This window comes from Oncorhynchus nerka, linkage group LG8, assembly GCF_034236695.1.
Source record: "Oncorhynchus nerka isolate Pitt River linkage group LG8, Oner_Uvic_2.0, whole genome shotgun sequence".
In the NCBI taxonomy this organism is placed as follows: domain Eukaryota; kingdom Metazoa; phylum Chordata; class Actinopteri; order Salmoniformes; family Salmonidae; genus Oncorhynchus; species Oncorhynchus nerka.
The window spans coordinates 6267233-6283786 of NC_088403.1; positions in this window are offsets into that span (position 1 = coordinate 6267233).

Below are 16554 nucleotides of genomic sequence, written 5' to 3' on the forward strand. Positions count from 1 at the left end.
ATCTGAGAGTTATTACATTCTAGTCTGTAGTATCTGAGAGTTATTACATTCTAGTCTGTAGTATCTGAGAGTTATTACACTAGTCTGTAGTTATTACATTCTAGTCTGTAGTATCTGAGAGTTATTACATTCTAGTCTGTAGTATCTGAGAGTTATTACATTCTAGTCTGTAGTATCTGAGAGTTATTACAGTCTAGTCTGTATTATTCTAGTCTGTAGTATATGAGAGTTATTACATTCTAGTCTGTAGTATCTGAGAGTTATTACATTCTAGTCTGTAGTTATTACATTCTAGTCTGTAGTATCTGAGAGTTATTACATTCTAGTCTGTAGTATCTGAGAGTTATTACATTCTAGTCTGTAGTTATTACATTCTAGTCTGTAGTATCTGAGCGTTATTACATTCTAGTCTGTAGTATCTGAGTTATTACATTCTAGTCTGTAGTATCTGATTACATTCTAGTCTGTAGTATCTGAGAGTTATTACATTCTAGTCTGTAGTATATGAGTCTGTAGTTATTACATTCTAGTCTGTAGTATCTGAGAGTTATTACATTCTAGTATCTGAGAGTTATTACATTCTAGTCTGTAGTATCTGAGAGTTATTACATTCTAGTCTGTAGTATCTGAGAGTTATTACATTCTAGTCTGTAGTTATTACATTCTAGTCTGTAGTATCTGAGAGTTATTACATTCTAGTCTGAGAGTTATTACATTCTAGTCTGTAGTATCTGAGAGTTATTACATTCTAGTCTGTAGTATCTGAGAGTTATTACATTCTAGTCTGTAGTTATTACATTCTAGTCTGTAGTATCTGAGAGTTATTACATTCTAGTCTGTAGTTATTACATTCTAGTCTGTAGTTATTACATTCTAGTCTGTAGTATCTGAGAGTTATTACATTCTAGTCTGTAGTATCTGAGAGTTATTACATTAGTCTGTAGTATCTGTTATTACATTCTAGTCTAGTTACATTCTAGTCTGTAGTATCTGAGAGTTATTACATTCTAGTCTGTAGTATCTGAGAGTTATTACATTCTAGTCTGTAGTATCTGATTATTACATTCTAGTCTGTTATTAGTCTGTAGTATCATTCTAGTCTGTAGTTATTACATTCTAGTCTGTAGTATCTGAGAGTTATTACATTCTAGTCTGTAGTATCTGAGAGTTATTACATTCTAGTCTGTAGTATCTGAGAGTTATTACATTCTAGTCTGTAGTATCTGAGAGTTATTACATTCTAGTCTGTAGTATCTGAGAGTTATTACATTCTAGTCTGTAGTATCTGAGAGTTATTACATTCTAGTCTGTAGTATCTGAGAGTTATTACATTCTAGTCTGTAGTATCTGAGAGTTATTACATTCTAGTCTGTAGTATCTGAGAGTTATTACATTCTAGTCTGTAGTTATTACATTCTAGTCTGTAGTATCTGAGAGTTATTACATTCTAGTCTGTAGTTATTAGATTCTATTACATTATTACTCTAGTCTGTAGTTATTACATTCTAGTCTGTAGTTATTACATTCTAGTCTGTAGTTATTACATTCTAGTCTGTAGTATCTGAGAGTTATTACATTCTAGTCTGTAGTTATTACATTCTAGTCTGTAGTATCTGAGAGTTATTACATTCTAGTCTGTAGTATCTGAGAGTTATTACATTCTAGTCTGTAGTTATTACATTCTAGTCTGTAGTATCTGAGAGTTATTACATTCTAGTCTGTAGTTATTACATTCTAGTCTGTAGTATCTGAGAGTTATTACATTCTAGTCTGTAGTTATTACATTCTAGTCTGTAGTATCTGAGAGTTATTACATTCTAGTCTGTAGTTATTACATTCTAGTCTGTAGTATCTGAGAGTTATTACATTCTAGTCTGTAGTATCTGAGAGTTATTACATTCTAGTGTGTAGTATCTGAGAGTTATTACATTATAGTCTGCAGTTATTACATTCTAGTCTGTAGTATCTGAGAGTTATTACAGTCTAGTCTGTAGTTATTACATTCTAGTCTGTAGTATCTGAGAGTTATTACATTCTAGTCTGTAGTATCTGAGAGTTATTACATTCTAGTCTGTAGTATAGAGTTATTACATTCTAGTCTGTAGTATCTGAGAGTTATTACATTCTAGTCTGTAGTATCTGAGAGTTATTACATTCTAGTCTGTAGTATCTGAGAGTTATTACATTCTAGTCTGTAGTATCTGATTATTACATTCTAGTCTGTAGTATCTGAGAGTTATTACATTCTAGTCTGTAGTATATGAGAGTTATTACAGTCTAGTCTGCAGTTATTACATTCTAGTCTGTAGTATAGAGTTATTACATTCTAGTCTGTAGTATCTGAGAGTTATTACATTCTAGTCTGTAGTTATTACATTCTAGTCTGTAGTATCTGAGAGTTATTACATTCTAGTCTGTAGTTATTACATTCTAGTCTGTAGTATCTGAGAGTTATTACATTCTAGTCTGTAGTATCTGAGAGTTATTACATTCTAGTCTGTAGTTATTACATTCTAGTCTGTAGTATCTGAGAGTTATTACATTCTAGTCTGTAGTTATTACATTCTAGTCTGTAGTATCTGAGAGTTATTACATTCTAGTCTGTAGTATCTGAGAGTTATTACATTCTAGTCTGTATCTGAGAGTTATTACTGATAGTCTGCAGTTATTACATTCTAGTCTGTAGTATCTGAGAGTTATTACAGTCTAGTCTGTAGTTATTACATTCTAGTCTGTAGTATCTGAGAGTTATTACATTCTAGTCTGTAGTATCTGAGAGTTATTACATTCTAGTCTGTAGTTATTACATTCTAGTCTGTAGTATCTGAGAGTTATTACATTCTAGTCTGTAGTTATTACATTCTAGTCTGTAGTATCTGAGAGTTATTACATTCTAGTCTGTAGTATATGAGAGTTATTACATTCTAGTCTGTAGTTATTACATTCTAGTCTGTAGTATCTGAGAGTTATTACATTCTAGTCTGTAGTATCTGAGAGTTATTACATTCTAGTCTGTAGTTATTACATTCTAGTCTGTAGTATCTGAGAGTTATTACATTCTAGTCTGTAGTTATTACATTCTAGTCTGTAGTATCTGAGAGTTATTACATTCTAGTCTGTAGTATCTGAGAGTTATTACATTCTAGTCTGTAGTTATTACATTCTAGTCTGTAGTATCTGAGAGTTATTACATTCTAGTATCTGATAGTTATTACATTCTAGTCTGTAGTATCTGAGAGTTATTACATTCTAGTCTGTAGTATCTGAGAGTTATTACATTCTAGTCTGTAGTATCTGAGAGTTATTACATTATAGTCTGCTGTTATTACATTCTAGTCTGTAGTATCTGAGAGTTATTACAGTCTAGTCTGTAGTTATTACATTCTAGTCTGTAGTATCTGAGAGTTATTACATTCTAGTTTGTAGTATCTGAGAGTTATTACATTCTAGTCTGTAGTATCTGAGAGTTATTACATTCTAGTCTGTAGTATCTGAGAGTTATTACATTCTAGTCTGTAGTATCTGAGAGTTATTACATTCTAGTCTGTAGTATCTGAGAGTTATTACATTCTAGTCTGTAGTATCTGAGAGTTATTACATTCTAGTCTGTAGTATTACTTCTAGTCTGTAGTAGAGAGTTATTACATTCTAGTCTGTAGTATCTGAGAGTTATTACATTCTAGTCTGTAGTATCTGAGAGTTATTACATTCTAGTCTGTAGTATCTGAGAGTTATTACATTCTAGTCTGTAGTATCTGAGAGTTATTTCTAGTCTGTAGTTATTACATTCTAGTCTGTAGTATCTGAGAGTTATTACATTCTAGTCTGTAGTATCTGAGAGTTATTACATTCTAGTCTGTAGTATCTGAGAGTTATTACATTCTAGTCTGTAGTTATTACATTCTAGTCTGTAGTATCTGAGAGTTATTACATTCTAGTCTGTAGTATCTGAGAGTTATTACATTCTAGTCTGTAGTATCTGAGAGTTATTACATTCTAGTCTGTAGTTATTACATTCTAGTCTGTAGTATCTGAGAGTTATTACAGTCTAGTCTGTAGTTATTACATTCTAGTCTGTAGTATCTGAGAGTTATTACATTCTAGTCTGTAGTATCTGAGAGTTATTACATTCTAGTCTGTAGTTATTACATTCTAGTCTGTAGTATCTGAGAGTTATTACATTCTAGTCTGTAGTTATTACATTCTAGTCTGTAGTATCTGAGAGTTATTACATTCTAGTCTGTAGTTATTACATTCTAGTCTGTAGTATCTGAGAGTTATTACATTCTAGTCTGTAGTTATTATTACATTCTAGTCTGTAGTATCTGAGAGTTATTACATTCTAGTCTGAGAGTTATTACATTCTAGTCTGTAGTTATTACATTCTAGTCTGTAGTATCTGAGAGTTATTACATTCTAGTCTGTAGTTATTACATTCTAGTCTGTAGTATCTGAGAGTTATTACATTCTAGTCTGTAGTATCTGAGAGTTATTACATTCTAGTCTGTAGTATCTGAGAGTTATTACATTCTAGTCTGTAGTATCTGAGAGTTATTACATTCTAGTCTGTAGTATCTGAGAGTTATTACATTCTAGTCTGTAGTATATTTATTACATTCTAGTCTGTAGTATCTGAGAGTTATTACATTCTAGTCTGTAGTATCTGAGAGTTATTACATTCTAGTCTGTAGTATATGAGAGTTATTACAGTCTAGTCTGTAGTATCTGAGATTACATTCTAGTCTGTAGTATCTGAGAGTTATTACATTCTAGTCTGTAGTATCAGAGTTATTACATTCTAGTCTGTAGTTATTACATTCTAGTCTGTAGTATCTGAGGAGTTATTACAGTCTAGTCTGTAGTTATTACATTCTAGTCTGTAGTATCTGAGAGTTATTACATTCTAGTCTGTAGTATCTGAGAGTTATTACATTCTAGTCTGTAGTTATTACATTCTAGTCTGTAGTATCTGAGAGTTATTACATTCTAGTCTGTAGTTATTACATTCTAGTCTGTAGTATCTGAGAGTTATTACATTCTAGTCTGTAGTATCTGAGAGTTATTACATTCTAGTCTGTAGTATCTGAGAGTTATTACATTATAGTATCTGCAGTTATTACATTCTAGTCTGTAGTATCTGAGAGTTATTACATTCTAGTCTGTAGTTATTACATTCTAGTCTGTAGTATCTGAGAGTTATTACATTCTAGTTTGTAGTATCTGAGAGTTATTACATTCTAGTCTGTAGTATCTGAGAGTTATTACATTCTAGTCTGTATCTGAGAGTTATTACATTCTAGTCTGTAGTATCTGAGAGTTATTACATTCTAGTCTGTAGTATCTGAGAGTTATTACATTCTAGTCTGTAGTTATTACATTCTAGTCTGTAGTATCTGAGAGTTATTACATTCTAGTCTGTAGTATATGAGAGTTATTACAGTCTAGTCTGTAGTTATTACATTCTAGTCTGTAGTATATGAGAGTTATTACATTCTAGTCTGTAGTATCTGAGAGTTATTACATTCTAGTCTGTAGTTATTACATTCTAGTCTGTAGTATCTGAGAGTTATTACATTCTGTCTGTAGTATTACATTCTAGTCTGTAGTATCTGAGAGTTATTACATTCTAGTCTGTAGTATCTGAGAGTTATTACATTCTAGTCTGTAGTTATTACATTCTAGTCTGTAGTATCTGAGAGTTATTACATTCTAGTCTGTAGTATCTACATTCTATTCATTCTAGTATCTGAGAGTTATTACATTCTAGTCTGTAGTATCTGAGAGTTATTACATTCTAGTCTGTAGTATCTGAGAGTTATTACATTCTAGTCTTACATTTCTAGTCTGTAGTATCTGAGAGTTATTACATTCTAGTCTGTAGTATCTGAGAGTTATTACATTCTAGTCTGTAGTATCTGAGAGTTATTACATTCTAGTCTGTAGTATCTGAGAGTTATTACATTCTAGTCTGTAGTATTACATGTCTGTAGTATCTGAGAGTTATTACATTCTAGTCTGTAGTTATATTACATTCTAGTCTGTAGTATCTGAGAGTTATTACATTCTAGTCTAGTCTGTTAGTACATTCTAGTCTGTAGTTATTACATTCTAGTCTGTAGTATCTGAGAGTTATTACATTCTAGTCTGTAGTTATTACATTCTAGTCTGTAGTTAGAGTTACATTCTAGTCTGTAGTATCTGAGAGTTATTACATTCTAGTCTGTAGTATCTACATTCTAGTCTGTAGTATCTGAGAGTTATTACATTCTAGTCTGTAGTATCTGAGTCTGTAGTTATTACATTCTAGTCTGTAGTATCTGAGATTATTAGTCTGTCTGTATCTGATAGTTATTACATTCTAGTCTGTAGTATCTGAGAGTTATTACATTCTAGTCTGTAGTTATTATTACATTCTAGTCTGTAGTATCTGAGAGTTATTACATTCTAGTCTGTAGTTATTCTAGTCTGTAGTAGTTATTACATTCTAGTCTGTAGTATCTGAGAGTTATTACATCTAGTCTGTAGTTCTGAGAGTTATTACATTCTAGTCTGTAGTATCTGATAGTTATTACATTCTAGTCTGTAGTATCTGAGAGTTATTACATTCTAGTCTGTAGTTATTACATTCTAGTCTGTAGTATCTGAGAGTTATTACATTCTGTAGTCTGTAGTTATTACATTCTAGTCTGTAGTTATTACATTCTAGTCTGTAGTATCTGAGAGTTATTACATTCTAGTCTGTAGTATATGAGAGTTATTACATTCTAGTGTGTAGTATCTGAGAGTTATTACATTCTAGTCTGTAGTATATGAGAGTTATTACATTCTAGTGTGTAGTATCTGAGAGTTATTACATTATAGTCTGCAGTTATTACATTCTAGTCTGTAGTATCTGAGAGTTATTACATTCTAGTCTGTAGTCTTATTACATTCTAGAGTAGTTTATTACATTCTAGTCTGTAGTTATTACATTCTAGTCTGTAGTATCTGAGAGTTATTACATTCTAGTCTGTAGTATCTGAGAGTTATTACATTCTAGTCTGTAGTATCTGAGAGTTATTACATTCTAGTCTGTAGTTATTACATTCTAGTCTGTAGTTATTACATTCTAGTCTGTAGTTATTACATTCTAGTCTGTAGTTATTATTACATTCTAGTCTGTAGTTATTACATTCTAGTCTGTAGTATCTGAGAGTTATTACATTCTAGTCTGTAGTTATTACATTCTAGTCTGTAGTATCTGAGAGTTATTACATTCTAGTCTGTAGTATATGAGAATTATTACATTCTAGTGTGTAGTATCTGAGAGTTATTACATTATAGTCTGCAGTTATTACATTCTAGTCTGTAGTATCTGAGAGTTATTACATTCTAGTCTGTAGTTATTACATTCTAGTCTGTAGTATCTGAGAGTTATTACATTCTAGTCTGTAGTATCTGAGAGTTGTACATTCTAGTCTGTATCTGTTATTACATTCTAGTCTGTAGTATCTGAGAGTTATTACATTCTAGTCTGTAGTATCTGAGAGTTATTACATTCTCTGTAGTATATGAGAGTTATTACATTCTAGTCTGTAGTATCTGAGAGTTATTACATTCTAGTCTGTAGTATCTGAGAGTTATTACATTCTAGTCTGTAGTATCTGAGAGTTATTACATTCTAGTCTGTAGTTATTACATTCTAGTCTGTAGTATCTGAGAGTTATTACATTCTAGTCTGTAGTTATTACATTCTAGTCTGTAGTATCTGAGAGTTATTACATTCTAGTCTGTAGTATCTGAGTATCTGAGAGTTATTACATTCTAGTCTGTAGTATCTGAGTTATTACATTCTAGTCTGTAGTTATTACATTCTAGTCTGTAGTATCTGAGAGTTATTACATTCTAGTCTGTAGTATCTGAGAGTTATTACATTCTAGTCTGTAGTATCTGAGAGTTATTACATTCTAGTCTGTAGTTATTACATTCTAGTCTGTAGTATCTGAGAGTTATTACATTCTCTGTAGTCTGTAGTCTGTAGTTATTACATTCTAGTCTGTAGTTATTACATTCTAGTCTGTAGTATAGTATCTGAGAGTTATTACATTCTAGTCTGTAGTATCTGAGAGTTATTACATTCTAGTCTGTAGTATATGAGAGTTATTACATTCTAGTCTGTAGTTATTACATTCTAGTCTGTAGTATCTGAGAGTTATTACATTCTAGTCTGTAGTATTACTTCTAGTCTGTAGTATCTGAGTTATTACATTCTAGTCTGTAGTATCTGAGAGTTATTACATTCTAGTCTGTAGTTATTACATTCTAGTCTGTAGTATCTGAGAGTTATTACATTCTAGTCTGTAGTATATTACATTACAGTCTGTAGTCTGTAGTTATTACATTCTAGTCTGTAGTATCTGAGAGTTATTACATTCTAGTCTGTAGTATATGAGAGTTATTACATTCTAGTCTGTAGTATCTGAGAGTTACATTCTAGTCTGTAGTCTGCAGTTATTACATTCTAGTCTGTAGTATCTGAGAGTTATTACATTCTAGTCTGTAGTTATTACATTCTAGTCTGTAGTATCTGAGAGTTATTACATTCTAGTCTGTAGTATCTGAGAGTTATTACATTCTAGTCTGTAGTTAGAGTTATTACATTCTAGTCTGTAGTATCTGAGAGTTATTACATTCTAGTCTGTAGTCTGAGAGTTATTACATTCTAGTCTGAGAGTAGTTATTACATTCTAGTCTGTAGTATCTGAGAGTTATTACATTCTAGTCTGTAGTTATTACATTCTAGTCTGTAGTATCTGAGAGTTATTACAGTCTAGTATCTGAGAGTTATTACATTCTAGTCTGTAGTTATTACATTCTAGTCTGTAGTATCTGAGTTATTACATTCTAGTCTGTAGTATTACTGAGAGTTATTACATTCTAGTCTGTAGTATCTGAGAGTTATTACATTCTAGTCTGTAGTTATTACATTCTAGTCTGTAGTATCTGAGAGTTATTACATTCTAGTCTGTAGTATCTGAGAGTTATTACATTCTAGTCTGTAGTTATTACATTCTAGTCTGTAGTATCTGAGAGTTATTACATTCTAGTCTGTAGTATCTGAGATTATTAGTCTGTAGTATATGAGAGTTATTACATTCTAGTCTGTAGTAGTATCTGATCTGTAGTTATTACATTCTAGTCTGTAGTATCTGAGAGTTATTACATTCTAGTCTGTAGTTATTACATTCTAGTCTGTAGTATCTGAGAGTTATTACATTCTAGTCTGTAGTATATTATTACATTCTAGTCTGTAGTATCTGAGAGTTATTACATTCTAGTCTGTAGTTATTACATTCTAGTCTGTAGTATCTGAGAGTTATTACATTCTAGTCTGTAGTATCTGAGAGTTATTACATTCTAGTCTGTAGTATCTGAGAGTTATTACATTCTAGTCTGTAGTATCTGAGAGTTATTACATTCTAGTCTGTAGTATCTGAGAGTTAGTTCTAGTCTGTAGTATCTGAGAGTTATTACATTCTAGTCTGTAGTATCTGAGAGTTATTACATTCTAGTCTGTAGTAGTTATTACATTCTAGTCTGTAGTTTATTACATTCTAGTCTGTAGTATCTGAGAGTTATTACATTCTAGTCTGTAGTTATTACATTCTAGTCTGTAGTATCTGAGAGTTATTACATTCTAGTCTGTAGTATCTGAGAGTTATTACATTCTAGTCTGTAGTATCTGAGTTATTACATTCTAGTCTGTAGTCTGTAGTTATTACATTCTAGTCTGTAGTATCTGAGGTATCTGAGTTATTACATTCTAGTCTGTAGTATCTGAGAGTTATTACATTCTAGTCTGTAGTATCTGAGAGTTATTACATTCTAGTCTGTAGTTATTACATTCTAGTCTGTAGTATCTGAGAGTTATTACATTCTAGTCTGTAGTTATTACAGTTCTAGTCTGTAGTATCTGAGAGTTATTACATTCTAGTCTGTAGTATCTGAGAGTTATTACATTCTAGTCTGTAGTATCTGAGAGTTATTACATTCTAGTCTGTAGTATCTGATTATTACATTCTAGTCTGTAGTATCTGAGAGTTATTACATTCTAGTCTGTAGTATCTGAGAGTTATTACATTCTAGTCTGTAGTATCTGAGAGTTATTACATTCTAGTCTGTAGTATTACATTCTAGTCTGTAGTATCTGAGAGTTATTACATTCTAGTCTGTAGTATTACATTCTAGTCTGTAGTATCTAGTCTGTTATTACATTCTAGTCTGAGAGTTATTACATTCTAGTCTGTAGTATCTGATTCTAGTCTGTAGTTATTACATTCTAGTCTGTAGTTATTACATTCTAGTCTGTAGTATCTGAGAGTTATTACATTCTAGTCTGTAGTATCTGAGAGTTATTACATTCTAGTCTGTAGTTATTACATTCTAGTCTGTAGTATCTGATTATTACATTCTAGTCTGTAGTATCTGAGAGTTATTACATTCTAGTCTGTAGTTATTACTGAGAGTTATTACATTCTAGTCTGTAGTTATTACATTCTAGTCTGTAGTATCTGAGAGTTATTACATTCTAGTCTGTAGTATTACATTCTAGTTATTACATTCTAGTCTGTAGTTCTGATTACATTCTAGTCTGTAGTATCTGAGAGTTATTACATTCTAGTCTGTTAGTCTAGTCTGTAGTATCTGAGAGTTATTACATTCTAGTGTAGTCTGAGAGTTATTACATTCTAGTCTGTAGTATCTGAGAGTTATTACATTCTAGTCTGTAGTATCTGAGAGTTATTACATTCTAGTCTGTAGTATCTGAGTTATTACATTCTAGTCTGTAGTATCTGAGAGAGTTATACATTCTAGTCTGTAGTATCTGAGAGTTATTACATTCTAGTCTGTGTAGTTATTACAGTCTAGTCTGTTATTACATTCTAGTCTGTAGTATCTGAGAGTTATTACATTCTAGTCTGTAGTATCTGAGAGTTATTACATTCTAGTCTGTAGTTATTACATTCTAGTCTGTAGTATCTGAGAGTTATTACATTCTAGTCTGTAGTATCTTTATTACATTCTAGTCTGTAGTTATTACATTCTAGTCTGTAGTATCTGAGAGTTATTACATTCTAGTCTGTAGTTATTACATTCTCTAGTCTGTAGTATCTGAGAGTTCTAGTTGTAGTATCTGAGCGTTATTACATTCTAGTCTGTAGTTATTACATTCTAGTCTGTAGTATCTGAGAGTTATTACATTCTAGTCTGTAGTATCTGAGAGTTATTACAGTCTGTAGTATCTGAGAGTTATTACATTCTAGTCTGTAGTATCTGAGAGTTATTACATTCTAGTCTGAGAGTTATTACATTCTAGTCTGTAGTTATCTGACATTATTACATTCTAGTCTGAGAGTTATTACATTCTAGTCTGTAGTTATTACATTCTAGTCTGTAGTATCTGAGAGTTATTACATTCTAGTCTGTAGTTATTACATTCTAGTCTGTAGTTATTACATTCTAGTCTGTAGTATCTGAGAGTTATTACATTCTAGTCTGTAGTATCTGAGAGTTATTACATTCTAGTCTGTAGTATCTGATAGAGTTATTACATTCTAGTCTGTAGTATCTGAGAGTTATTACATTCTAGTCTGTAGTATCTGAGAGTTATTACATTCTAGTCTGTAGTTATTACATTCTAGTCTGTAGTATCTGAGAGTTATTACATTCTAGTCTGTAGTATCTGATTATTACAGTCTAGTCTGTAGTCATTACATTCTAGTCTGTAGTATCTGAGAGTTATTACATTCTAGTCTGTAGTCATTACATTCTAGTCTGTAGTATCTGAGTTATTACATTCTAGTCTGTAGTTATTACAGTCTGTAGTCTGAGAGTTATTACATTCTAGTCTGTAGTATCTGAGAGTTATTACATTCTAGTCTGTAGTATCTGAGAGTTATTACATTCTAGTCTGTAGTTATTACATTCTAGTCTGTAGTATCTGAGAGTTATTACATTCTAGTCTGTAGTATCTGAGAGTTATTACACATTCTAGTATCTGAGAGTTATTACTGCTGTAGTTATTACAGTCTAGTCTGTAGTATCTGAGAGTTATTACATTCTAGTCTGTAGTATCTGAGAGTTATTACATTCTAGTCTGTAGTATCTGAGAGTTATTACATTCTAGTCTGTAGTATCTGAGAGTTATTACATTCTAGTCTGTAGTATCTGAGAGTTATTACATTCTAGTCTGTAGTATCTGAGAGTTATTACATTCTAGTCTGTAGTATCTGAGAGTTATTACATTCTAGTCTGTAGTCATTACATTCTAGTCTGTAGTCTGAGAGTTATTACATTCTAGTCTGTAGTTATTACATTCTAGTCTGTAGTTATTACATTCTAGTCTGTTATTACAGTCTAGTCTGTAGTTATTACATTCTAGTCTGTAGTATCTGAGCGTTATTACATTCTAGTCTGTAGTTATTACATTCTAGTATGTAGTATCTGAGTTATTACATTCTAGTCTGTAGTATCTGAGAGTTATTACATTCTAGTCTGTAGTTATTATTATTCTAGTCTGTAGTATCTGAGAGTTATTACATTCTAGTCTGAGAGTTATTACATTCTAGTCTGTAGTTATCTACATTCTAGTTCTAGTCTGAGAGTTATTACAGTCTAGTCTGTAGTATCTGAGAGTTATTACATTCTAGTCTGTAGTATCTGATAGTTATTACAGTCTAGTGTGTAGTATCTGAGAGTTATTACATTCTAGTCTGTAGTATCTGAGAGTTATTACATTCTAGTCTGTAGTTATTACATTCTAGTCTGTAGTATCTGAGAGTTATTACATTCTAGTCTGTAGTTATTACATTCTAGTCTGTAGTATCTGATAGTTATTACAGTCTGGTCTGTAGTATCTGATAGTTATTACAGTCTAGTCTGTAGTATCTGAGAGTTATTACATTCTAGTCTGTAGTTATTACATTCTAGTCTGTAGTATCTGATAGTTATTACAGTCTAGTCTGTAGTATCTGAGAGTTATTACATTCTAGTCTGTAGTTATTACATTCTAGTCTGTAGTATCTGATAGTTATTACAGTCTGGTCTGTAGTATCTGAGAGTTATTACATTCTAGTGTGTAGTATCTGAGAGTTATTACATTCTAGTCTGTAGTTATTACATTCTAGTCTGTAGTATCTGAGAGTTATTACATTCTAGTCTGTAGTATATGAGAGTTATTACAGTCTAGTCTGTAGTCATTACATTCTAGTCTGTAGTATCTGAGAGTTATTACATTCTAGTCTGTAGTCATTACATTCTAGTCTGTAGTTATTACATTCTAGTCTGTAGTTATTACAGTCTAGTCTGTAGTTATTACATTCTAGTCTGTAGTTATTACAGTCTAGTCTGTAGTTATTACATTCTAGTCTGTAGTATCTGAGCGTTATTACATTCTAGTCTGCAGTTATTACATTCTAGTCTGTAGTATCTGAGAGTTATTACATTCTAGTCTGTAGTATCTGAGAGTTATTACATTCTAGTCTGTAGTTATTACATTCTAGTCTGTAGTATCTGAGAGTTATTACATTCTAGTCTGAGAGGTATTACATTCTAGTCTGTAGTTATTACATTCTAGTCTGTAGTATATGAGAGTTATTACATTCTAGTCTGTAGTTATTACATTCTAGTCTGAAGTATCTGAGAGTTATTACATTCTAGTCTGAGAGTTATTACATTCTAGTCTGTAGTTATTACATTCTAGTGTGTAGTATCTGAGAGTTATTACAGTCTAGTCTGTAGTATCTGAGAGTTATTACAGTCTAGTCTGTAGTATCTGATAGTTATTACAGTCTAGTGTGTAGTATCTGAGAGTTATTACATTCTAGTATCTGTTATTATCTGTCTGAGTTATTACATTCTAGTCTGTAGTATATTATTACATTCTAGTCTGTAGTATCTGAGAGTTATTACATTCTAGTCTGTAGTATCTGAGAGTTATTACATTCTAGTCTGTAGTCATTACATTCTAGTCTGTAGTTATTACATTCTAGTCTGTAGTTATTACAGTCTAGTCTGTAGTTATTACATTCTAGTCTGTAGTATCTGAGAGTTATTACATTCTAGTCTGTAGTATCTGAGAGTTATTACATTCTAGTCTGCAGTTATTACATTCTAGTCTGTAGTATCTGATAGTTATTACAGTCTAGTCTGTAGTATATGAGAGTTATTACATTCTAGTCTGCAGTTATTACAGTCTAGTCTGTAGTATCTGAGAGTTATTACATTCTAGTGTGTAGTATCTGAGAGTTATTACATTCTAGTGTGTAGTATCTGAGAGTTATTACAAACTAGTGTGTAGTATCTGAGAGTTATTACATTCTAGTGTGTAGTATCTGAGAGTTATTACATTCTAGTCTGTAGTATATGAGAGTTATTACAGTCTAGTCTGTAGTCATTACATTCTAGTCTGTAGTATCTGAGAGTTATTACATTCTAGTCTGTAGTCATTACATTCTAGTCTGTAGTTATTACATTCTAGTCTGTAGTTATTACAGTCTAGTCTGTAGTTATTACATTCTAGTCTGTAGTTATTACAGTCTAGTCTGTAGTTATTACATTCTAGTCTGTAGTATCTGAGCGTTATTACATTCTAGTCTGCAGTTATTACATTCTAGTATGTAGTATCTGAGAGTTATTACATTCTAGTCTGTAGTATCTTCTAGTCTGTAGTTATTACATTCTAGTCTGTAGTTATTACATTCTAGTCTGTAGTATCTGAGAGTTATTACATTCTAGTATATGAGAGTTATTACATTCTAGTCTGTAGTTATTACATTCTAGTCTGTAGTATATGAGAGTTATTACATTCTAGTCTGTAGTTATTACATTCTAGTCTGAAGTATCTGAGAGTTATTACATTCTAGTCTGAGAGTTATTACAGTCTAGTCTGTAGTATCTGAGAGTTATTACAGTCTAGTCTGTAGTATCTGATAGTTATTACAGTCTAGTGTGTAGTATCTGAGAGTTATTACATTCTAGTCTGTAGTATCTGAGAGTTATTACATTCTAGTCTGTAGTTATTACATTCTAGTCTGTAGTATCTGAGAGTTATTACATTCTAGTCTGTAGTATATGAGAGTTATTACAGTCTAGTCTGTAGTCATTACATTCTAGTCTGTAGTATCTGAGAGTTATTACATTCTAGTCTGTAGTCATTACATTCTAGTCTGTAGTTATTACATTCTAGTCTGTAGTTATTACAGTCTAGTCTGTAGTTATTACATTCTAGTCTGTAGTATCTGAGAGTTATTACATTCTAGTCTGTAGTATCTGAGAGTTATTACATTCTAGTCTGCAGTTATTACATTCTAGTCTGTAGTATCTGATAGTTATTACAGTCTAGTCTGTAGTATATGAGAGTTATTACATTCTAGTCTGCAGTTATTACAGTCTAGTCTGTAGTATCTGAGAGTTATTACATTCTAGTGTGTAGTATCTGAGAGTTATTACATTCTAGTGTGTAGTATCTGAGAGTTATTACATTCTAGTGTGTAGTATCTGAGAGTTATTACATTCTAGTGTGTAGTATCTGAGAGTTATTACATTCTAGTCTGTAGTATATGAGAGTTATTACAGTCTAGTCTGTAGTCATTACATTCTAGTCTGTAGTATCTGAGAGTTATTACATTCTAGTCTGTAGTCATTACATTCTAGTCTGTAGTTATTACATTCTAGTCTGTAGTTATTACAGTCTAGTCTGTAGTTATTACATTCTAGTCTGTAGTTATTACAGTCTAGTCTGTAGTTATTACATTCTAGTCTGTAGTATCTGAGCGTTATTACATTCTAGTCTGCAGTTATTACATTCTAGTATGTAGTATCTGAGAGTTATTACATTCTAGTCTGTAGTATCTGAGAGTTATTACATTCTAGTCTGTAGTTATTACATTCTAGTCTGAAGTATCTGAGAGTTATTACATTCTAGTCTGAGAGTTATTACATTCTAGTCTGTAGTTATTACATTCTAGTGTGTAGTATCTGAGAGTTATTACAGTCTAGTCTGTAGTATCTGAGAGTTATTACAGTCTAGTCTGTAGTATCTGATAGTTATTACAGTCTAGTGTGTAGTATCTGAGAGTTATTACATTCTAGTCTGTAGTATCTGAGAGTTATTACATTCTAGTCTGTAGTTATTACATTCTAGTCTGTAGTATCTGAGAGTTATTACATTCTAGTCTGTAGTTATTACATTCTAGTCTGTAGTATCTGATAGTTATTACAGTCTGGTCTGTAGTATCTGATAGTTATTACAGTCTAGTCTGTAGTATCTGAGAGTTATTACATTCTAGTCTGTAGTTATTACATTCTAGTCTGTAGTATCTGATAGTTATTACAGTCTAGTCTGTAGTATCTGAGAGTTATTACATTCTAGTCTGTAGTTATTACATTCTAGTCTGTAGTATCTGATAGTTATTACAGTCTGGTCTGTAGTATCTGATAGTTATTACAGTCTAGTCTGTAGTATCTGAGAGTTATTACATTCTAGTCTGTAGTTATTACATTCTAGTCTGTAGT